Below are 24,775 nucleotides of genomic sequence, written 5' to 3' on the forward strand. Positions count from 1 at the left end.
TATCCTCAAGTCCATTCTCTAGTAGGTCTGTGTCTTTATTCCCGTCTTGCCACTAGGTTCTTCATGGCCTCTTTTTTTTTTTTTTTTTTTTTTTTTCCCCTTAGATTCCGTATATATGTGTTAGCATACTGTATTTGTTTTTCTCTTTCTGACTTACTTCACTCTGTATGACAGACTCTAACTCCATCCACCTCATTACAAATACCTCCATTTCATTTCTTTTTATGGCTGAGTAATATTCCATTGTATATATGTGCCACATCTTCTTTATCCATTCATCTGTCGATGGACATTTAGATTGCTTCCATGTCCTGGCTATTGTAAATAGAGCTGCAATGAACATTTTGGTACATGACTCTTTTTGACCTATGGTTTTCTCAGGGTATATGCCCAGTAGTGGGATTGCTGGGTCGTATGGTAGTTCTATTTGTAGTTTTTTAAGGAACCTCCATACTGTTCTCCATAGTGGCTGTATCAATTTACATTCCCACCAACAGTGCAAGAGTGTTCCCTTTCCTCCACACCCTCTCCAGCATTTATTGTTTCTAGATTTTTTGATGATGGCCATTCTGACCGGTGTGAGATGATATCTCATTGTAGTTTTGATTTGCATTTCTCTAATGATTAATGATGTTGAGCATTCTTTCATGTGTCTGTAGGCCATCTGTATATCTTCTTTGGAGAAATGTCTATTTAGGTCTTCGGCCCATTTTTGGATTGGGTTATTCGTTTTTTTGTTATTGAGCTGCATGAGCTGCTTGTAAATCTTGGAGATTAATCCTTTGTCAGTTGCTTCATTTGCAAATATTTTCTCCCATTCTGATGGTTGTCTTTTGGTCTTGTTTATGGTTTCCTTTGCTGTGCAAAAGCTTTTAAGTTTCATTAGGTCCCATTTGTTTATTTGTGTTCTTATTTCCATTTCTCTGGGAGCTGGGTCAAAAAGAATCTTGCTGTGATGTATGTCATAGAGTGTTCTGCCTATGTTTTCCTCTAAGAGTTTGATAGTGTCTGCCCTTACACTTAGGTCTTTAATCCATTTTGAGTTTATTTTTGTGCATGGTGTCAGGGAGTGTTCTATTTTCATACTTTTACATGTACCTGTCCAATTTTCCCAGCACCACTTATTGAAGAGGCTGTCTTTTCTCCACTGTATATGCTTGCCTCCTTTATCAAAAATAAGGTGCCCATATGTGTGTGGGTTTATCTCTGGGCTTTCTATCCTGTTCCATTGATCTATATTTCTGTTTTTGTGCCAGTACCAAACTGTCTTGATTACTGAAGCTTTGTAATATAGTCTGAAGTCAGGGAGCCTGATTCCCCCAGCTCCATTTTTCGTTCTCAAGATTGCTTTGGCTATTCGGGGTCTTTTGTGTTTCCATACAAATTGTGAAATTTTTTGTTCTAGTTCTGTGAAAAATGCCAGTGGTAGTTTGATAGGGATTGCATTGAATCTGTAGATTGCTTTGGGTAGTAGAGTCATTTTCACAATGTTGATTCTTCCAATCCAGGAACATGGTATATCTCTCCATCTATTTGTATCATCTTTAATTTCTTTCATCAGTGTCTTATAATTTTCTGCATACAGGTCTTTTGTCTCCTTAGGTAGGTTTATTCCTAGATATTTTATTCTTTTTGTTGCAATGGTAAATGGGAGTGTTTTCTTAATTTCACTTTCAGATTTTTCGTCATTAGTGTATAGAAATGCAAGAGATTTCTGTGCATTAATTTTGTATCCTGCTACTTTACCAAATTCATTGATTAGCTCTAGGAGTTTTCTGGTAGCATCTTTAGGATTCTCTATGTATAGTATCATGTCATCTGCAAATAGTGACAGCTTTACTTCTTCTTTTCCGATTTGGATTCCTTTTATTTCTTTGTCTTCTCTGATTGCTGTGGCTAACACTTCCAAAACTATGTTGAATAATAGTGGTGAGAGTGGGCAACCTTGTCTTGTTCCTGATCTTAGTGGAAATGGTTTCAGTTTTTCACCATTGAGGACAATGTTGGCTGTGGGTTTGTCATATATGGCCTTTATTATGTTGAGGAAAGTTCCCTCTATGCCTACTTTCTGCAGGGCTTTTATCATAAATGGGTGTTGAATTTTGTCGAAAGCTTTCTCTGCATCTATTGAGATGATCATATGGTTTTTCTCCTTCAGTTTGTTAATATGATGTATCACATTGATTGATTTGCGTATATTGAAGAATCCTTGCATTCCTGGGATAAACCCCACTTGATCATGGTGTATGATCCTTTTAATGTGCTGTTGGATTCTGTTTGCTAGTATTTTGTTGAGGATTTTTGCATCTATGTTCATCAGTGATATTGGCCTGTAGTTTTCTTTCTTTGTGACATCTTTGTCTGGTTTTGGTATCAGGGTGATGGTGGCCTCGTAGAATGAGTTTGGGAGTGTTCCTCCCTCTGCAATATTTTGGAAGAGTTTGAGAAGGATAGGTGTTAGCTCTTCTCTAAATGTTTGATAGAATTCACCTGTGAAGCCATCTGGTCCTGGGCTTTTGTTTGTTGGAAGGTTTTTAATCACAGTTTCAATTTCAGTGCTTGTGATTGGTCTGTTCATATTTTCTATTTCTTCCTGGTTCAGTCTCGGCAGTTTGTGCATTTCTAAGAATCTGTCCATTTCTTCCAGGTTGTCCATTTTATTGGCATAGAGTTGCTTGTAGTAATCTCTCATGATCTTTTGTATTTCTGCAGTGTCAGTGGTTACTTCTCCTTTTTCATTTCTAATTCTATTGATCTGAGTCTTCTCCCTTTTTCTCTTGATGAGTCTGGCTAATGGTTTATCAATTTTGTTTATCTTCTCAAAGAACCAGCTTTTAGTTTCATTGATTTTTGCTATTGTTTCTTTCATTTCTTTTTCATTTATTTCTGACCTGATCTTTATAATTTCTTTCCTTCTGCTGGCTTTGGGGTTTTTTTGTTCTTCTTTCTCTAATTGCTTTAGGTGCAAGGTTAGGTTGTTTATTCGAGATGTTTCCTGTTTCTTGAGGTAGGCTTGTATTGCTATAAACTTCCCTCTTAGCACTGCTTTTGCTGCGTCCCATAGGTTTTGGGTCGTCGTATCTCCATTGTCATTTGTTTCTAGGTATTTTTTGATTTCCCCTTTGATTTCTTCAGTGATCACTTCGTTATTAAGTAATGTATTGTGTAGCCTCCATGTGTTTGTATTTTTTACAGGTCTTTTCCTGTAATTGATATCTAGTCTCATAGCGTTGTGGTCGGAAAAGATACTTGATACGATTTCAATTTTCTTAAATTTACCAAGGCTTGATTTGTGACCCAAGATATGATCTATCCTGGAGAATGTTCCATGAGCACTTGAGAAAAATGTGTATTCTGTTGTTTTTGGATGGAATGTCCTATAAATATCAATTAAGTCTATCTTGTTTAATGTATCATTTAAAGCTTGTGTTTCCTTATTTATTTTCATTTTGGATGATCTGTCCATTGGTGAGAGTGGGGTGTTAAAGTCCCCTACTATGATTGTGTTGCTGTCGATTTCCCCTTTTATGGCTGTTAGTATTTGCCTTATGTATTGAGGTGCTCCTATGTTGGGTGCATAAATATTTACAATTGTTATACCTTCCTCTTGTATCGATCCCTTGATCATTATATAGTGTCCTTCTTTGTCTCTTGTAATAGTCTTTATTTTAAAGTCTATTTTGTCTGATATGAGAATTGCTACTCCAGCTTTCTTTTGATTTCCATTTGCATGGAATATCTTTTTCCATCCCCTCACTTTCAGTCTATATGTGTCTCTAGGTCTGAAGTGGGTCTCTTGTAGACAGCATATATATGGGTCTTGTTTTTGTATCCATTCAGCCAGCCTGTGTCTTTTGGTGGGAGCATTTAATCCATTTACATTCAAGGTAATTATCGATATGTATGTTCCTATTCCCATTTTCTTAAATGTTTTGGGTTTGTTATTGTAGGTGTTTTCCTTCTCTTGTGTTTCTTGCCTAGAGAAGTTCCTTTAGCATTTGTTGTAAAGCTGGTTTGGTGGTGCTGAACTCTCTCAGCTTTTGCTTGTCTGTAAAGGTTTTAATTTCTCCATCGAATCTGAATGAGATCCTTGCTGGGTAGTGTAATCTTGGTTGCAGGTTTTTCTCCTTCATCACTTTAAGTATATCCTGCCACTCCCTTCTGGCTTGCAGAGTTTCTGCTGAAAGATCAGATGTTAACCTTATGGGGATTCCCTTGTGTGTTATTTGTTTTTTTTCCCTTGCTGCCTTTAATATGTTTTCCTTATATTTAATTTTTGATAGTTTGATTAATATGTGTCTTGGTGTGTTTCTCCTTGGGTTTATCCTGTATGGGACTCTCTGTGCTTCTAGGACTTGATTAACTATTTCCTTTCCCATATTAGGGAAGTTTTCAACTATAATCTCTTCAAATATCTTCTCAGTCCCTTTCTTTTTCTCTTCTTCTTCTGGGACCCCTATAATTCGAATGTTGGCGCGTTTAATGTTGTCCCAGAGGTCTCTGAGACTGTCCTCAGTTCTTTTCATTCTTTTTTCTTTATCCTGCTCTGCAGTAGTTATTTCCACCATTTTATCTTCCAGGTCACTTATCCTTTCTTCTGCCTCAGTTATTCTGCTATTGATCCCATCTAGAGTATTTTTAATTTCATTTATTGTGGTTTTCATCATTGCTTGGTTCCTCTTTAGTTCTTCTACGTCCTTGTTAAATGTTTCTTGCATTTTGTCTATTCTATTTCCAAGATTTTGGATCATCCTTACTATCATTATTCTGAATTCTTTTTCAGGTAGACTACCTATTTCCTCTTCATTTGTTAAGTCTGGTATGTTCTGACCCTGCTCCTTCATCTGCTGTGTGTTTTTCTGTCGTCTCATTTTGCTTATCTTACTGTGTTTGGGGTCTCCTTTTCACAGGCTGCAGGTTCGTAGTTCCTGTTGTTTTTGGTATCTGTCCCCAGTGGCTAAGGTTGGTTCAGTGGGTTGTGTAGGCTTCCTGGTGGAGGGAACTAGTGCCTGAGCTCTGGTGGATGAGGTTGGCTCTTGTCTTTCTGGTGGGCACGTCCACGTCTGGTGGTGTATTTTGGGGTGTCTGTGGCCTTATTATGATTTTAGGCAGCCTCTCTGCTAATGGATGGGGCTGTGTTCCTGTCTTGCTAGTTGTTTGGCATATGGTGTCCAGCACTGTAGCTTGTTGGTCGTTGAGTGAAGCTGGGTCTTGATGTTGAGATGGAGATCTCTGAGAGATTTTTGCCGTTTGGTATTACGTGAAGCTGGGAGGTCTCTTGTGGACCAGTGTCCTGAAGTTGGCTCTCCCACTTCAGAGGCACGGCCCTGATGCCTGGCTGGAGTACCAAGAGCCTTTCGTCCACACGGCTCAGAGTAAAAGGGAGAAAAAATAGAAAGAAAGAAAGAAAGAAAGAAAGAGGCTATAATATAGTGAAGTAAAATAAAGCTATTGTAAAGCAAAGCTATACAGACAAAATCGCACCCAGAAGCATATACATATACACTCACAAATAAAGGAAAAGGGGAAAAATTAATATATCCTGCTCCCAAAGTCCACCTCCTGAATTTGGGATGATTCGTTGTCTATTCAGGTATTCACCAGATGCAGGCACATCAAGTTGTTTGTGGAGTTTTAATCCGCTGCTTCTAAGGTTGCTGGGAGAGATTTCCCCTTATCTTCCCTGTTCGCACAGTTCCTGGGGTTCAGCTTTGGATTTGGACCCGCCTCTGCATGTAGGTCGCCTGAGGGCGTCTATTCCCCGCACAGACAGGACGGGGTTAAAGGAGCAGCTGCTTCGGGGGCTCTGGCTCCCTCAGGCCGCGGGTAGGGAGGTGTACAGAGGAGGCGGGGTGAGCCTGCGGCGGCCGAGGCCGGCGTGACGTTGCACCAGCCTGAGGCGGGCAGTGCGTTCTCCCGGGGAACTTGTCCCCGGATCACGGGACCCTGGCAGTGGCGGGCTGCACAGGCTCCCGGGAGGGGCGATGTGGAGAGTGACTTGTGCTCACACACAGGCTTTTTGGAGGCGGCAGCAGCAGCCCCAGCGTCTCACGCCCGTCTCTGGGGTCCGTGCTGATCGCCGCGGCTCACGCCTTTCTCTGGAGTTCGTTTAGGCGGCACTCTGAATCCCCTCTCCTTGCGCGCCACGAAACAAAGAGGCAAGAAAAAGTCTCTTGCCTCTTCGGCAGCTGCAGACTTTTTCCCGGACTCCCTACCAGCCAGCTGTGGTGCGCTAACCCCTTCAGGCTGTGTTCACGCCGCCAGCCCCAGTCCTCTCCCTGCGATCCAACCGAAACCGAAACCCGAGCCTCAGCTCCCAGCCCCGCCCGCCGAGCAGCCAAGCCTCTCGGGCTGGTGAGTGCTGCTCGGCGCCGAGCCTCTGTGCGGGAGTCTCTCCGTTTTTTTCCTCTGCGCCCCTGTTGCTGTGGGGTCTGCGGTGATCGCCGCGGCTCGCGCCCTTCTCTGGAGTTCGTTTAGGCGGCGCTCTGAATCCCCTCTCCTTGCGCGCCGCGAAACAAAGAGGCAAGAAAAAGTCCCTTGCCTCTTCGGCAGCTGCAGACTTTTTCCCGGTCTCCCTCCCAGCCAGCTGTTGTGCGCTAATCCCTTCAGGCTGTGTTCACGCCGCCAGCCTCAGTCCTCTCCCTGCGATCCGACCGAAGCCGAGCCTCAGCTCCCAGCCCCGCCCGCCCCGGCGGGGGAGCAGACAAGCCTCTCGGGCTGGAGAGTGCTGCTCGGCGCCGAGCCTCTGTGCGGGAATCTCTCCGTTTTTCCCTCTGCGCCCCTGTTGCTGTGGGATCCGCGTTGGTAGCTGCGGCTCGCGCCCGTCTCTGAAGTTCGTTTAGGCAGCGCTCTGAATCCCCTCTCCTCGCGCACCCGGAAACAAAGAGGGAAGAAAAAGTCTCCTGCCTCTTCGGCAGCTGCAGACTTTTTCCCGGACTCCCTCTTGGCTAGCTGTGGTGCACTAACGCCTTCAGTCTGTGTTCACGCCGCCAACCCCAGTCCTCTCCCTGCGATCCGACCGAAGCCCGAGCCTCAGCTCCCAGCCCCGCCCGCCCCGGCGGGTGAGCAGACAAGCCTCTCGGGCTGGAGAGTGCTGCTCGGCGCCGAGCCTCCGTGCGGGAACCTCTCCGCTTTGCCCTCCGCACCCCTGTGGCTGCGCTCTCCTCCGTGGCTCCGAAGCTTCCCCCCTCTGCCACCCGCAGTCTCCGCCCGCGAAGGGGCTTCCTAGTGCGTGGAAATCTTTCCTCCTTCACGGCTCCCTCCCACTAGTGCAGGTGCCGTCCCTATTCTTTTGTCTCTGTTATTTCTTTTTTCTTTTGCCCTACCCAAGTACGGGGGGAGTTTCTTGCCTTTTTGGAGGTCGGACGTTTTCTGCCAGCGTTCAGTGGGTGTTCTGTGGGAGCAGTTCCACGTGTAGATGTATTTCTACTGTATCTGTGGGAAGGAAGGTGATCTCCGCGTCTTACTCTTCCGCCATCTTCCCGAGGACCCTCGCTTTAATTCTTAAGTGATATTTATGTGGTCATGCCTCCACTCAGTATAAAATCTTTCTCCCCCTCCCACATTCCATCATGAAAAACCAGATTTTCATGTGACAACTAAGGAATCTGATAAGCTAAATTATTAATAGTTTTTGTGGTACAAGAGGCTGTGATGTCAGATTTATTTACATTGCTTATAACACCCAGAAATATTATCTTTTATACAAAAATAATGAATTTCAAATGGCCTTCAGCTAAGAAAAATTTATTTATGAAACGCTAATTATTTAGAATGCTCTAAGCCCATTCAAGTGCATGGGGCCCTTGGGAACCCTGACCCTGAGGATCAGAAAAGTCATATTAGGCATCGTCTTAGTTCATGCTGCTATAATGACATACCATAGACTGATATCTCTCATGGTCTGGAGACTAAAATCCAAGGTCAGGGTGCCAGCATGATAGGGTTCTTGGTTAGGGCTCTCTTTCTGATTTTGTCCTCACAGGGCCAAAATTTTTCTTTTCTTGGATCGAGCATGCAGATAGATCTTATATGTCTTTCTTCTTTTATAAGAGCACTACCCCCTTCACGAGGGCTCAGCCCTCAGGAACTCATCTAAACTCACTTACCTCCCCAAAACCTTACCTCCAAACATCATCACATTGGTGATGAGGGCTTCAACATAGACATGTGGGGAGGACAATCATTTAATCCACAGCAGGTATAAACCATAGATTAAGATAGGCTTCAGGGGTGGAAAAGGACAAAGAAAACTGGGGGCAAAATCACGTGCATTTGCCAGTATCCAAAATTTCATGCGGCTTGCTATACACTGCATTCTGTGAAAAGGGGAATGTGGTGGGATAACACCAAGATGAATCCTAGTGTGGGTGTGATAACTGAACCTCCACTACCTCTACTCTCAAGTATGGGTTCTAATGTGTCTTCGGATTTTCCATGATATTTGCACCCCATTAATTTCTCATTTTGGCCTTCTATTTTGAACAAGATCAAATTAATGGCTCATATCTTATTCTTGTTACAATCATTTTTATAAAAACTTGATTTAATCTCTTGCTTTTTCAGCCATTTCTATGGTAGATATGGAGCTTTATACTGTCCATGAAATTAAATATGAAATTAATGCTCTAAAGAAATTTTGTGGGTTCTTGGCACTTGGCGTTTTTGGCAAGAACATGTACAAACCACTCAAAGAAATCAAGTTTTCTTTGAAAGGCTGTGTAGTATAAGGAATAACTTGACTTGATTGCTTGATCTCCTTTTGTTTGCCTCATCACAGCCATTTGCTTATAAGATATTAAACTTTTATATGAGATGAGAAGAGATATAGGGTAATGCCAAGAATAGCCTGACTTCAGAAGAAAAAAAACCTATTAAGGCAATTATTCATTTTTATAAGCTAAATGAAAGATAACAATGAAAAATCATAACACTGTGCAGATTGTAACCCATTTTCACCACAGTGTTTCTATTTCTACACTTAACGTGGTACAGTTTTACTGCCCGAAAGACTGAAGGAGGCATGTAGTACACTGTAATGGCCTTGAAATATTCTGACTACATCTTGAATTCCAGATCTCTTTCATGACTTCAGTGGGTGATTCTTGAAAAGAATGCTTTTATTCCCTTCATAAGTTAGGTAAAAATCATACTAAGTAGAGATTGGGAATGGGATGGTGGTGGAGTGGGAGGTGGGGAAGGAGAAAGGAAGTGGTTTGCCTTTTTAAAAGAAGTTTGGAGGAAGAGGCAAGATGGCGGAAGAGTAAGACGCGGAGATCACCTTCCTTCCCACAGATACAGTAGAAATACATCTACACGTGGAACTGCTCCTACAGAACACCCACTGAACGCTGGCAGAAGACGTCAGACCTCCCAAAAGGCAAGAAACTCCCCACGTACCTGGGTAGGGCAAAAAAAAAAAAGAAACAACAGAGACAAAGAATAGGGACGGGGCCTGCACCAGTGGGAGGGAGCCGTGAAGGAGGAAAGGTTTCCACACACTAGGAGCCCCTTCGCGGGCGGAGACTGCGGGTGGCGGAGGGGGGAGCTTCGGAGCCGGGGGAGAGCGCAGCCACAGGGGTGCGGAGGGCAAAGCGGAGAGATTCCCGCACGGAGGCTCGGCGCCGACCAGCACTCACCAGCCCGAGAGGCTTGTCTGCTCTCCCGCCGGGGCGGGCGGGGCTGGGAGCTGAGGCTCGGGCTTCAGTCGGATCGCAGGGAGGGGACTGGGGTTGGCGGCGTGAACACAGCCTGAAGGGGTTAATGCGCCACAGCTAGCCAGGAGGGAGTCCGGGAAAAAGTCTGCAGCTGCCGAAGAGGCAAGAGACTTTTTCTTGCCTCTTTGTTTCCTGGTGCACAAGGAGAGGGGATTCAGAGCGCCGCCTAAACGAGCTCCAGAGACGGGCGCGAGCCGCAGCTAACACTGCGGACCCCAGAGACGGGCAGGAGACGCTGGGGCTGCTGCTGCCGCCACCAAGAAGCCTGTGGGCGAGCACAGGTCACATCCACACCGCCCCTCCCGGGAGCCTGTGCAGCCCGCCACGGCCAGGGTCCCGTGATCCAGGGACAACTTTCCCGGGAGAACGCACGGCGCGCCTCAGGCTGGTGCAACGTCATGACGCCTCTGACGCCGCAGGCTCGCCCCGCCTCCTCCGTACCCCTCCCTCCCCCCGGCCTGAGTGAGCCAGAGCCCCCGAAGCAGCTGCTCCTTTAACCCCATTCTTTCTGGGCGGGGAACAGACGCCCTCAGGCGACCTACACGCAGAGGCGGGTCCAAATCCAAAGCTGAACCCCGGGAGCTGTGCAAACAATGAAGAGAAAGGGAAATCTCTCCCAGCAGCCTCAGGAGCAGCGGATTAAATCTCCACAGTCACCTTGATGTACCTGCATCTGTGGAATACCTGAATAGACAACGAATCATCCCAAATTCAGGAGGTGGACTTTGGGAGCAGGATATATTAATTTTTCCCCTTTTCCTTTTTTTGTGAGTGTATATGTGTATGCTTCTGGGTGAGATTTTGTCTGTATAGCTTTGCTTTCACCATTAGTCCTAGGGTTAGGTTCATCCGTTTTTTTTTGTTTTTTTTTTTACTTAAAAAAAATTTTTTTTCCTAATAAATGTTTTCTTAATAATTTTTTCCTTATTTTCTTTTTTTTAATTTTTTTTCTTCTTTTTTTTATTTTTTTCTTCTTTTTTTTTCTTTTTTTTTCTTATTTTCTATTTTTAGAAATTAAAAAAATTTGTTTAATAAGCTTTTTCATATTTTTTATTTTAAGAAATTAAAAATTTTTTTTCTTAATAAATTTTTTCTTAATTTTTTTCTTATTTTTTATTATAAAAAAAATAAATCTATTTTTAAAAATTGAAAAAATTTTTTTCTTAATAACTTGATTCTTAATAATTGTTTTTCTTATTTTTTATTATAATAGCTTTATTTTATTTTATTTTATCCTCTTTCTTTCTTTCTTTCTATTTTTTTCTCCCTTTTATTCTGAGCCGTGTGGATGAAAGGCTCTTGGTGCTCCAGCCAGGCATCAGGGCTGTGCATCTGAGGTGGGAGAGCCAACTTCAGGACACTGGTCCACAAGAGACCTCCCAGATCCACGTAATACCAAATGGTGAAAATCTCTCAGAGATCTCCATCTCAACATCAAGACCCAGCTTCATTCAACGACCAGCAAGATACAGTGCTGGACACCCTATGCCAAACAACTAGCAAGACAGGAACACAGCCCCATCCATTAGCAGAGAGGCTGCCTAAAATCATAATAAGGCCACAGACACCCCAAAACACACCACCAGACATGGACGGGCCCACCAGAAAGACAAGATCGAACCTCATCCACCAGAACACAGGCACTACTCCCCTCCACTAGGAAGCCTACACAACCCACTGAACGAACCTTAACCACTGGGGACAGATACCAAAAACAACGGGAACTACGAACCTGCAGCCTGTGAAAAGGAGACCCCAAACACAGTAAGATAAGCAAAATGAGACGACAGAAAAACACACACCAGGTGAAGGAGCAGGGTCAAAACACACCAGACTTAACAAATGAAGAGGAAATAGGCAGTCTACCTGAAAAAGAATTCAGAATAATGATAGTAAAGATGATCCAAAATCTTGGAAATAGAATAGACAAAATGGAAGAAACATTTAACAAGGATGTAGAAGAACTAAAGAGGAACCAAGCAACGATGAAAAACACAATAAATGAAATTAAAAATACTCTAGAGGGGATCAATAGCAGAATAACTGAGGCAGAAGAACGGATAAGTGACCTGGAAGATAAAATAGTGGAAATAACTACTGCAGAGCACAATAAAGAAAAAAGAATGAAAAGAACTGAGGACAGTCTCAGAGACCTCTGGGACAACATTAAACGCACCAACATTCGAATTATAGGGGTCCCAGAAGGAGAAGAGAAAAAGAAAGGGACTGAGAAAATATTTGAAGAGATTATAGTTGAAAACTTCCCTAATATGGGAAAGGAAATAGTTAATCAAGTCCTGGAAGCACAGAGAGTCCCATACAGGATGAATCCAAGGAGAAACATGCCAAGACAAATATTAATCAAACTATCAAAAATTAAATATAAAGAAAACATATTAAAAGCAGCAAGGGAAAAACAACAAATAACACACAAGGGAATCCCCATAAGGTTAACAGCAGATCTTTCAGCAGAAACTCTGCAAGCCAGAAGGGAGTGGCAGGATATACTTAAAGTGATGAAGGAGAAAAACCTACAGCCAAGGTTACTCTACCCAGCAAGGATCTCATTCAGATTTGATGGAGAAATTAAAACCTTTACAGACAAGCAAAAGCTGAGAGAGTTCAGCACCACCAAACCAGCTTTACAACAAATGCTAAAGGAACTTCTCTAGGCAAGAAACACAAGAGAAGGAAAACACCTACAATAACAAACCCAAAATATTTAAGAAAATGGGAATAGGAACATACATATCGATAATTACCTTAAATGTAAATGGATTAAATGCTCCCACCAAAAGACACAGACTGGCTGAATGGATACAAAAACAAGACCCATATATATGCTGTCTACAAGAGACCCACTTCAGACCTAGAGACACATACAGACTGAAAGTGAGGGGATGGAAAAAGATATTCCATGCAAATGGAAATCAAAAGAAAGCTGGAGTAGCAATTCTCATATCAGACAAAATAGACTTTAAAATAAAGACTATTACGAGACAAAGAAGGACACTATATAATGATCAAGGGATCGATCCAAGAGGAAGGTATAACAATTGTAAATATTTATGCACCCAACATAGGAGCACCTCAATACATAAGGCAAATACTAACAGCCATAAAAGGGGAAATCGACAGTAACACAATCATAGTAGGGGACTTTAACAGCCCACTTTCACCAATGGACAGATCATCCAAAATGAAAATAAATAAGGAAACACAAGCTTTAAATGATACATTAAACAAGATGGACTTAATTGATATTTATAGGACATTCCACCCAAAAACAACAGAATACACATTTTTCTCAAGTGCTCATGGAACATTCTCCAGGATAAATCATATCTTGGGTCACAAATCAAGCCTTGGTAAATTTAAGAAAATTGAAATCGTATCAAGTATCTTTTCCGACCACAACGCTATGAGACTAGATATCAATTACAGGAAAAGATCTGTAAAAAATACAAGCACATGGAGGCTACACAATACACTAATTAATAACGAAGTGATCACTGAAGAAATCAAAGGGAAAATCAAAAAATACCTAGAAACAAATGACAATGGAGACACGACGACCCAAAACCTATGGGATACAGCAAAAGCAGTTCTAAGAGGGAAGTTTATAGCAATACAAGCCTACCTCAAGAAACAGGAAACATCTCGAATAAAAAACCTAACCTTGCACCTAAAGCAATTAGAGATAGAAGAGCAAAAAAAACCCCAAAGCTAGCAGAAGGAAAGAAATCATAAAGATCAGATCAGAAATAAATGAAAAAGAAATGAAGGAAACAATAGCAAAAATCAATTAAACTAAAAGCTGGTTCTTCGAGAAGATAAACAAAATTGATAAATCATTAGCCAGACTCATCAAGAGCAAAAGGGAGAAGACTCAAATCAATAGAATTAGAAATGAAAAAGGAGAAATAACCACTGACACTGCAGAAATACAAACGATCATGAGAGATTACTACAAGCAACTCTATGCCAATAAAATGGACAACCTGGAAGAAATGGACAGATTCTTAGAAATGCACAACCTGCCGAGACTGAACCAGGAAGAAATAGAAAATATGAACAGACCAATCACAAGCAGTGAAATTGAAACTGTGATTAAAAATCTTCCAACAAACAAAAGCCCAGGACCAGATGGCTTCACAGGTGAATTCTATCAAACATTTAGAGAAGAGCTAACACCTATCCTTCTCAAACTCTTCCAAAATATTGCAGAGGGAGGAACACTCCCCAACTCATTCTACGAGGACACCATCACCCTGATACCAAAACCAGACAAAGATGTCACAAAGAAAGAAAACTACAGGCCAATATCACTGATGAACATAGATGCAAAAATCCTCAACAAAATACTAGCAAACAGAATCCAACAGCACATTAAAAGGATTATACACCATGATCAAGTGGGGTTTATTCCAGGAATGCAAGGATTCTTCAATATACGCAAATCAATCAACGTGATACATCATATTAACAAATTGAAGGAGAAAAACCATATGATCATCTCAATAGATGCAGAGAAAGCTTTTGACAAAATTCAACACCGATTTATGATAAAAGCTCTGCAGAAAGTAGGCATAGAGGGAACTTTCCTCAACATAATAAAGGCCATATATGACAAACCCACAGCCAACATTGTCCTCAATGGTGAAAAACTGAAACCATTTCCACTAAGATCAGGAACAAGACAAGGTTGCCCACTCTCACCACTTTTATTCAACATAGTTTTGGAAGTGTTAGCCACAGCAATCAGAGAAGAAAAAGAAATAAAAGGAATCCAGATCGGAAAAGAAAAAGTAAAGCTGTCACTGTTTGCAGATGACATGATACTATACATAGAGAATCCTAAAGATGCTACCAGAAAACTACTAGAACTAATCAATGAATTTGGTAAAGTAGCAGGATACAAAATTAATGCACAGAAATCTCTTGCATTCCTATATACTAATGATGAAAAATCTGAAAGTGAAATTAAGAAAACACTCCCCTTTACCATTGCCACAAAAAGAATAAAATATCTAGGAATAAACCTACCTAAGGAGACTAAAGACCTGTATGTTGAAAATTATAAGACACTGATGAAAGAAATTAAAGATGATACAAATAGATGGAGAAATATACCATGTTCTTGGATTGGAAGAATCAACATTGTGAAAATGACTCTACTACCCAAAGCAATCTACAGATTCAATGCAATCCCTATCAAACTACCACTGGCATTTTTCACAGAACTAGAACAAAAAATTTCACAATTTGTATGGAGACACAAAATACCCCAAATAGCCAAAGCAATCTTGAGAACGAAAAATGGAGCTGGAGGAATCAGGCTCCCTGACTTGACTGTATTACAAAGCTACAGTAATCAAGGCAGTTTGGTACTGGCACAAAAACAGAAATATAGATCAATGGAACAGGATAGAAAGCCCAGAGATAAAACCACGCACATATGGTCACCTTATCTTCGATAAAGGAGGCAAGCATATACAGTGGAGAAAAGACAGCCTCTTCAATAAGTGGTGCTGGGAAAATTGGACAGGTACATGTAAAAGTATGAAATTAGAACACTCCCTGACACCATACACAAAAATAAACTCAAAATGGATTAAAGACCTAAGTGTAAGGCCAGACACTATCAAACTCTTAGAGGAAAACATAGGCAGAACACTCTATGACATAAATCACAGCAAGATCCTTTTTGACCCAGCCCCTAGAGAAATGGAAATAAAAACACAAATAAACAAATGGGACCTAATGAAACTTAAAAGCTTTTGCACAGCAAAGGAAACCATAAACAAGACCAAAAGACAACCCCCAGAATGGGAGAAAATATTTGCAAACGAAGCAACTGACAAAGGATTAATCTCCAAGATTTACAAGCAGCTCATGCAGCTCAATAACAAAAAAACGAATAACCCAATCCAAAAATGGGCCGAAGACCTAAATAGACATTTCTCCAAAGAAGATATACAGATTGCCAACAGACACATGAAAGAATGCTCAACATCATTAATCATTAGAGAAATGCACATCAAAACTACAATGAGGTATCATCTCACACCGGTCAGAATGGCCATCATCAAAAAATCTAGAAACAATAAATGCTGGAGAGGGTGTGGAGAAAAGGGAACCCTCTTGCACTGTTGGTGGGAATGTAAATTGATACAGCCACTATGGAGAACAGTATGGAGGTTCCTTAAAAAACTACAAATAGAACTACCATATGACCCAGCAATCCCACTACTGGGCATATACCCTGAGAAAACCATAATTCAAAAAGAGTCATGTACCAAAATGTTCATTGCAGCTCTATTTACAATAGCCAGGACATGGAAGCAACCTAAGTGTCCATCATCGGATGAATGGATAAAGAAGATGTGGCACGTATATACAATGGAATATTACTCAGCCATAAAAAGATATGAAATGGAGGTATTTGTAATGAGGTGGATGGAGTTAGAGTCTGTCATACAGAGTGAAGTAAGTCAGAAAGAGAAAAACAAATACAGTATGCTAACACATATATATGGCATCTAAGGAAAAAAAAAAAAAAGGTCATGAAGAACCTAGTGGCAAGACGGGAATAAAGACACAGACCTACTAGAGAATGGACTTGAGGATATGGGGAGGGGGAGGGGTGAGATGTGACAGGGTGAGAGAGTGTCATGGACATATATACACTACCAAATGTAAAATAGATAGCTAGTGGGAAGCAGCCACATGGCACAGGGAGATCAGCTCGGTGCTTTGTGACCACCTAGAGGGTTGGGATAGGGAGGGTGGGAGGGAGGGAGATGCAAGAGGGAAGAGATATGGGAACATATGTATATGTATAACTGATTCACTTTGTTATAAAGCAGAAACTAACACACCATTGTAAAGCGATTATACTCCAATACAGATGTTTAAAAAATAAAAAAATAAAAGAAGTTTGGAAAGTAAAATGGGTGTTTGCTGACAACAAAGTAACAGTCACGCCTCCATTCAGTAGTTCTGATTATATTGCCTCTGCATGAATCAGACAAGTCCAGACGATCTAATAGAAGAGAGAGAGTACTGGTGATTTGTACACAGGCATGGGATATCACAGTGACACAGATAGCATCTTGAATCTCCTTATACTTTGGTGCTATTTTATTTCAAAAATACTTTTTTTTCCTATTTTTTTAATTGAAATATAGTTGATTTACAACATTGTGTTAATGTCTGCTGTACAGCAAAGTGATTCTGTTATACACATATATATACATTCTTTTTTAAATATTCTTTTATGTTATGGTTTATCATAGGATACTGAATATAGTTCCCTGTGCTATACAATAGGACCTTGTTGGAATACTACTCAGCCATAAAAAAGAATGAAATAATGTCATTTGCAGCAACATGGATGCATCTAGAGATTATCATACTGAGCAATACTTCAGAAAGAGAAAGACAAATACCATATGATATCACTTATTTGTAGAATCTAAAATATGACACAAATGAGCTTATTTACAAAAAATACTTTTAATAATAAAAACAAATTAAATTGGATGACAACAGAAAAAAAAATCAGATGAACATATGTTCTTGAATGGGGATTAAAACCTTGGCAACGATATCAGAAATTTCAGTATAATATTAGAAATTAATGACCGGGAGAGGTCAAGGTCAAGTCTCTTCTTAGCTCTACTTGGCTTTTTTTTTTTTTCCAGAGGAGTGATGGGGGTACGCTTAGTTTCTCAGTGCTTTTGAATAAGGAAAGAATAAGGAAAACTATGTTATGTAAATGCATGAGACTAAATGGAAAATCACCTTGATTGTTATTGAAGGAAAAACTATCTAAATCTAAGCTCCCATTACAAGTATATGCCGTGAAGCTGTTAACCACAGTCAGGCCCTCTGTATCCATGGAACCTGCATCTGTGGATTCAACCAAACTCATATTGAAAATTTATATTAAAAAAAAGTTCCAGAAAGTCCCAAAAAGCAACATTTGAAATTGCTGCATGCCAGCAACTATTTACAAAGCATTTGCACTGTATTAGGTATTGTAAGTAATCCAGATATGACTTGAAGTATAAGGGAAGATGTGCATAGGTTATATGCAAATACTATGCCATTTTATAGAAGGGACTTGAGCATCTGAGGATTTTGCCATCAGCGGGGATCCTGATACCAATCCCCTGCTGATACCAAGGGACTGTATTTATACCTGCCAGCAGGTAACCCTGCTACACGTGTGAAGGATACAGTGGTTGTGACAGGTAGTGTGCATCTGGCTGCAAATATCACAACAACTAAGAAAAGAAATTTAACTATGACAACAGTAATATAACAACAGCTGGCTTTTCTGAGCACTTTGTATATAATAAGCATTTTTCTAAGCATTCTCCCTGTTTTATTTTACTCACCCTCACAATACCTCTTGAAGGTAGATACATTTATTATCCATATTTCAGATGAGAAAACTGAGGTCAAGAAGTCTATATTATAAGATCATGGACCAAAATCTCCAAACAATAAAAAGTCCATAGGTAGATAGTCAAGAGTTGGTTAATTCAGCAATAAAATGGTCTCTTGGCAGTTGCTCAACTTCTCTGCAATTTTCTTGGATTTTCCTCATATGGCAACAATACGGCTCCTACAGCTCTAAGAATTAGGTTATTACTCAATAAGAAAAAGGCCATGATGTTAGTTGAGGGCGTTCCAGGAAGGGGCTTATCAAAGGTCTATTTAATTGAATCAAGGAGAAAAAACTTTCCTGGAATTTAACAGGCAGATTTCCCTTTTCATCTCATTTGGAAAACTGGTTCACATAACAGTCCCTAAAGCTCACTGGCAAAGGAGAATGAGATTACCACAATTGATTTAGATCAATTATAATGCATCCCCTGGAATGGACACCAACTTCCTGATTCCTGACAGTATCTAGATTATTTAGCAAGGAAGAAAGATGGGGTATTTGTTGGTTTGCTATCTACCAGGTATGTCTACAGAAACTTTTTTTTTTTTTAATGTGATGATCCATTTATTTATTTATTTATTTATTTATTTATGGCTGTGTTGGGTCTTCGTTTCTGTGTGAGGGCTTTCTCTAGTTACGTCAAGTGGGGGCCACTCTTCATCGCGGTGCACGGGCCTCTCACTATCGCGGCCTCTCTTGTTGCGGAGCACAGGCTCCAGACGCGCAGGCTCAGTAGTTGTGGCTCACGGACCCAGTTGCTCCGCGGCATGTGGGATATTCCCAGACCAGGGCTCGAACCCATGTCCCCTGCATTGGCAGGCAGACTCCCAACCACTGCGCCACCAGGGAAGCCCCTACAGAAACATTTTTAACTGAATAAATTAAATAAACCTAACAATGAGATTAACTTGTCATTAATACAGACATATCTTGTTTTATTGCTCTTCACTTTATTACCCTTCACAAATATTGGGTTTTGGGGTTTTTTTTTTGTTTTTTTGGGTTTTTTTTCTTTTTACAAATTAAAGATTGTGGCAACCGTGTGTCAAGCAAGTCTACTGGTACCATTTTTCTGACAGCATTTGCTCACTTTGTGTCTCTGTTTCACATTTTGGTAATTCTCACAATATTTCAAACCCTCCACCAGCAAAAAGATTACTACTCTTTGAAGGCTCACAGGAAGTTTAGCGTATTTTAGCAATAAATAATTTTTAATTAAAGTATGTACATTGTTTTTTAGACATAATGCTATTTCACACTTAATGGATTATGTTATAGTGTAAACAAACCTTTTATACATACTGGAAAACCAAAAAAATTATGTGACTCACTTTGGTGGTCTGGAACTGAACTTGCAATATATGAGATATGCCTGTAATGCTGGAAATAGTGGCTATGCAAAGATACGGTAGTTAAATGCAGTAAAAGAAAGTAGAACTACCGCAAAATCAAATTCAGTAAAAAATAAGCCTGGTCAAAATAGACTCCTGTCCTCTGATTTCATAACTTTATCAATCTTTATGAAAAATTCTGAAAATTTATAAAAGAAATTATTAAAATGCAGTGTTTTGCAGATTTTTACCATACTTTGTTAAGATGGATTGGATAGATAGATAATACATATATATGAATGGATGACGGGCAGATATAAATTGATCTTTTTGAAAGATAGTACATATTTACTTTGAAGCACCCATTAAACATTTACAGAATAGACTATATATTATACTATAATGCATATAAACACATTGCAAAAAATAGAGATACCATAGACCATGTTATCTAAACACAATTTATGAACAGATTATGCACGAAACTAAAACATTTGAAAATAACAACAAAAACCTTAGAAAATGCAGAATGAATTAATAATGTTAAAATCATATTTAACTGTATTGGGGTAGGGTGGGGAGGTAGGAGAACTGATGACTGAACACAAGACTACTTGTGTGAATCTAAAATCCCCCTTTCAAATTAAAACACCCGTGATATAAGCAAAGTGTAATCAATTAATACAGCAATAGGGGGGTACCACATGGACAAATCTGAAAAGGTTTCTTTTTTAAGGAAAGGAGCATATTTTTATTAGTTTGTTTTCGCTTGTGATTTGGGCTCCGAAGTTCCTGAGGCCGAATTATAGAACCAGGGTGTGACTTTGGATGGCTTAATTTCTTCAGATAAGAATCGTTACAAGAGAAGAGACGTTCTGGGTGAAAAAGCAAGCATTACTTGAGTCACAAAACATTCTGCAGTTGTAATTCCGAAACTGATAGGGTTGTGGTACCGTTTTCAGTCTTTCTTGTCCAATGAGAAGAACTGTTCAGGGGCACTTGCACCTGGGCTGCCCGCACAGGTGCGCTGGCTGCGGTGGTGGCGCCGATGTGTGAGGAACGGACTCAGGTATTGGGTACAGAGTCCACGGAGGAGCCAGGGTTGGGGACTCTGGATCTCACTGTGATACTTTGCGCCCAGAGAAGCAGCAGCACAGGCAGGGCTGACAGGTCGCAGCGGTGCCTGGGCCCCAGGGGTTGGGCACAGAGGCGGTGCAGCCCTGGGGACGGCAGGTCAAAGCCTGGACTCACGCCCTGGGTTGGGGGAGGGGAGAGCAGCTCTCCTCCCAGGGGTGGTGAGATGCCTGCTGTCTTGATCCCAGAGAGCAGACTACAGCAGTGACTTGGGTCCATGGGGCAGGTCTCAGCCCAGCAACCACACCAGCTCTGAGAAGAGGACACAGAGACAGAGGCTCTAGGCTCCGACAGCTGTGTTCAGTGTCAGTGAAGATTGCAGCGATCTTCAGTAGCAAACGCCACAGATGTCCGCAACAGTGATGAGGGTATCTGGATCCTACTGCTTTCCTTTCCCCTGTGTGCTGAAATTCCTCTGAGGAGATCCCTCTTGGCACTAAGATGCACTGGACTGGGGAATGGGGTGATGAAGGTAAGACACTTCCTATGAGGTTAAGTCCATAATGCCACTGAGAATTTTTAAGCAGACAATTCTGATAAAAATAACAGATACTCTGACAGGTGAATTCTAATTTTCCTGGGACAGAATAAAACTCATGGTTTGACAAGTTTAATAAAACCAGGACTCAGATTCAGCTTAGATCAGGATTGTCAAGCAGAAGAAACAAAACAACCTCAAGAGATATTCCTAGAAGTTGTCTGGATAAAGGTCCTAGCCCGTGCCATTAAGGTGCATTTCTGACTCTCAATGACTCCTCCAAATTGTAAAAGTATCCTGTCATGTTACAATAACACAGAGGTTCATTGACTTCATGTAGCAGGAATAACGCCACACAGACAAGTCTAAATTGGTATAATTTTAGGGGAAGTGAGTGTACAGTCTTTCTTGCTTATGGGTTGGACTCAAAATTTCTTGAAGTAACATAACATAAGAAGGAGTCTTCAGAAATTGGCTGGTTCTTAAGATGAAGGTGTTTGTAAGTGAGGAGAAGTTCTGGAAGAAGACACCTCAGGCAAGTCAAAGCCATTCTGTAGCTGTGATTGCATAACTTACAATCATACCTCTTCAGTCCTGCATTACTAGTGAGGGTGTTTGCTTTTATATTCAAAACAAACATCCCAAACAGGTCACATCAAAAGGTAGCCAAATGTAAAACCGTTACAAAAACTGGGGGAAAAAAAAATAGAAGAGAGAAAGGAGAAAAGGAAAGAAGAAAGGAAGGAAGGAAGGAAAAAAAGAAGGAAGGAGGGAGAAATTAGAATGGAGAGATTTTAAAAATGTAAGATAATAATTTGTCCCAGATGACTTCTAGGAAGATATAAATTACCAATATTTATTTCAAAAGGGGTAAATGAGAAAAATAAATAGACCTATATTTGTGAAATAAAGTTAGAAATTTATGAAATGGCCAGCCCAGATGTTGTTTTAAGAGAACTCTTTCATATTGGGAGAGTATATCGTCCTTATGTTGATGAATGATTACAGTGATTAAAAACATCTTTATTTTTCAAAAGTTAATGTAACTCTGACCCCAAAAGCTGAAAAATAAAGTGTTATAATGTACTAATAGGAAAAACTTTTTCTGAATATGTATTAGAAGAATGGTGCTTCCCCTTTGGTATGTCATATAATTACACATGCTTATTTTTCCTTTTCTAAATTCCATTGAAACAATAGAAGTCTAAAGATAGAAGCAAATGCAGATCAATATTACAATAGCTAGGAAAAAATTAAAGTAGATGTTCAGAAACATTGAGGAATTGAATATAGAAAGTGTTAAAAAAAATTCAAAAGGGACATTAAAACTTCTAAATATGTCCAAGTCTTTTTCCAACCTTCATTGCTTTGAAGGATTCTTCATGTGTTCTCATTGCTACCTTTGCCTTTTTAATTTTTTTTTTAATAACTGACCAAGAATGTATAGGAAAGATAATTAGAGGAAGGTGGGAAAGCTAAATAAATGTTACTGAGAAATGAAATGGAACTATTCACAGAAAAGAAATGTCCTGTAGGAAAGGGAGAGGAAGGTTGAAATGTTTTGGTAAGAGTGGGAGTAGGTTAGTGGCTAGAGGTAAAATTTCAGTTCATTTTTTTCTTTATCATTGAGCAATTGTCATTTTTGCTTTTGTTTTTCTAAAATATGTTTTATTTACTTTATATTCAGCTCTTTTGAGTCAAAGGTGAACTAGAAGAAGGAGTTTGAAATCTCTAGGATTGCTGGGCTAGGAAAAAAAAGAGGATAAGAGATATGTACCATTAGATACCAAGTACTTTGCTTAACACTTTATAAACACACTTATCTTGGTTATATTTTCCCAGAGCATAGCTAAATAGCTATGTATTTTTAAACTTTCTGTTGAACTTTAACATATATGCAGTAATGTGCGTAAATCTTAAGTGTACACAAAATGTAGCCATCACCTAAATCAAAGAACAAAATATAACCAGCACCCAGACCCACTTCACATTCTTATCCTTGACCTGTAACAATGAATACATAAACTTAGTCAATTTCACAGGTAATAAACATGAGACTCAAAGAGATAGTCCAAGGTCCCACAATTATTGAACAAGATATCTAAATACTGGAGAGCATGCAATTGTGGTTCATGTCCTTCTGTGGTCTAGTCAATGGCTACCTCATCTGCAACTTTATTTGCTCCAAAATACTTTTGTTTAAAAAAGAATCAGCAAAGACCTTTTTTTTTTAAATTAATTTTTACTGGAGTATAGTTGCTTTACAATGTTGTGTTAGTTTCTACTGTGCAGCAAAGTGAATCAGCTATACGTATACATATACCCCCTCTTTTTTGGATTTCTGTCCCATTTAGGTCACCACAGAGCAGTGAGTAGAGTTCCCTGAGCTATACAGTAGGTTCTCATTAGTTATCTATCAATACTTTATACATAGTATCAATAGTGTATATATATGTCAATCCCAATCTCCCAATTCATCCCACCCCCTTGGTATCCATACGTCTGTTCTCTCTGTCTGTGTCTCTATTTCTGCTTTGCAAATAAGATCATCTATACCATTTTTCTAGATTCCACATATATGTGTTAATATGCAATATTTGTTTTTCTCTTTCTAACTTCACTCTGTATGACAGTCTCTAGGTCCATCCACATCTCTACAAATGACCCAATTTTGTTCCTTTTTATGGCTGAGTAATATTCCATTGTATATATGCATCACCTCTTCTTTATCCATTCCTCTGTTGATGGACATTTAGGTTTCTTCCATGTCCTGGATATTGTAAATAGTGTTGCAATGAACATTGGGGTGCATATATCTTTTTGACTTATGGCTTTCTCTGGGTATATGTCCAGTAGTGGGATTGCTGGGTCATATGGTAGTTCTATTTTTAGTTTTTTAAGGAACCTCCAAAACTGTTCTCCATAGTGGCTGTATCAATTTACATTCCCACCAACAGTGCAAGAGGGTTCCCTTTTCTCCACACCCTCTCCAGCTTTTGTTGTTTGTAGATTTTTTAATGATGGCCATTCTGACTGGTGTGAGGTGATTCCTCATTGCAGCTTTGATTTGCATTTCTCTAATGATTAGTGATGTTGAGCATCTTTTCATGTGCCTCTTGGCCATCTGTATGTCTTCTTTGGAGAAATGTCTATTTAGGTCTTCTGCCCATTTTTTGGTTGGGTTGTTTGTTTTTTTGACTTTGAGCTGCATGAACTATTTGTATATTTTGGAGATTAATCCTTTGTCAGTTGCTTCGTTTGCAAATATTTTCTGCCATTCTGAGGGCTGTCTTTTCGTCTTGTTTATGGTTTCCTTTGCTATGCCAAAGCTTTTAAGTTTCATTAGGTCCCATTTGTTTATTTTTGTTTTTATTTTCATTACTCTAGGAGATGGGTCAAAAAAGATCTTGCTGCAATTTATGTCAAGGAGTGTTCTGCCTATGTTTTCCTCTAAGAGTTTTATGGTGTCTGGCCTTATATTGAGGTCTTTAATCCATTTTGAGTTTATTTTTGTGTATGGTGTTAGGGAGTGTTCTAATTTCATTCTTTTACATGTAGCTGTCCAGTTTTCCCAGCACCACTTATTGAAGAGGCTGTCTTTTCTCCATTGTACACCCTTGCCTCCTTTGTCATAGATTAGGTGGCCATAGGTGTGAGA

At 40.1% G+C, this 24,775-nt stretch overlaps 1 long non-coding RNA gene across 1 annotated transcript in view; it reads left to right on the forward strand.

The window, feature by feature from the left end:
• Positions 1–24,775, forward strand: part of LOC309662807 — a 619,026-nt gene that overhangs the window by 396,034 nt on the left and 198,217 nt on the right. The window lies entirely within an intron of this gene.

This window comes from Balaenoptera physalus (assembly GCF_965194825.1).
Source record: "Balaenoptera physalus genome assembly, chromosome: 6".
Lineage (NCBI taxonomy): Eukaryota > Metazoa > Chordata > Mammalia > Artiodactyla > Balaenopteridae > Balaenoptera > Balaenoptera physalus.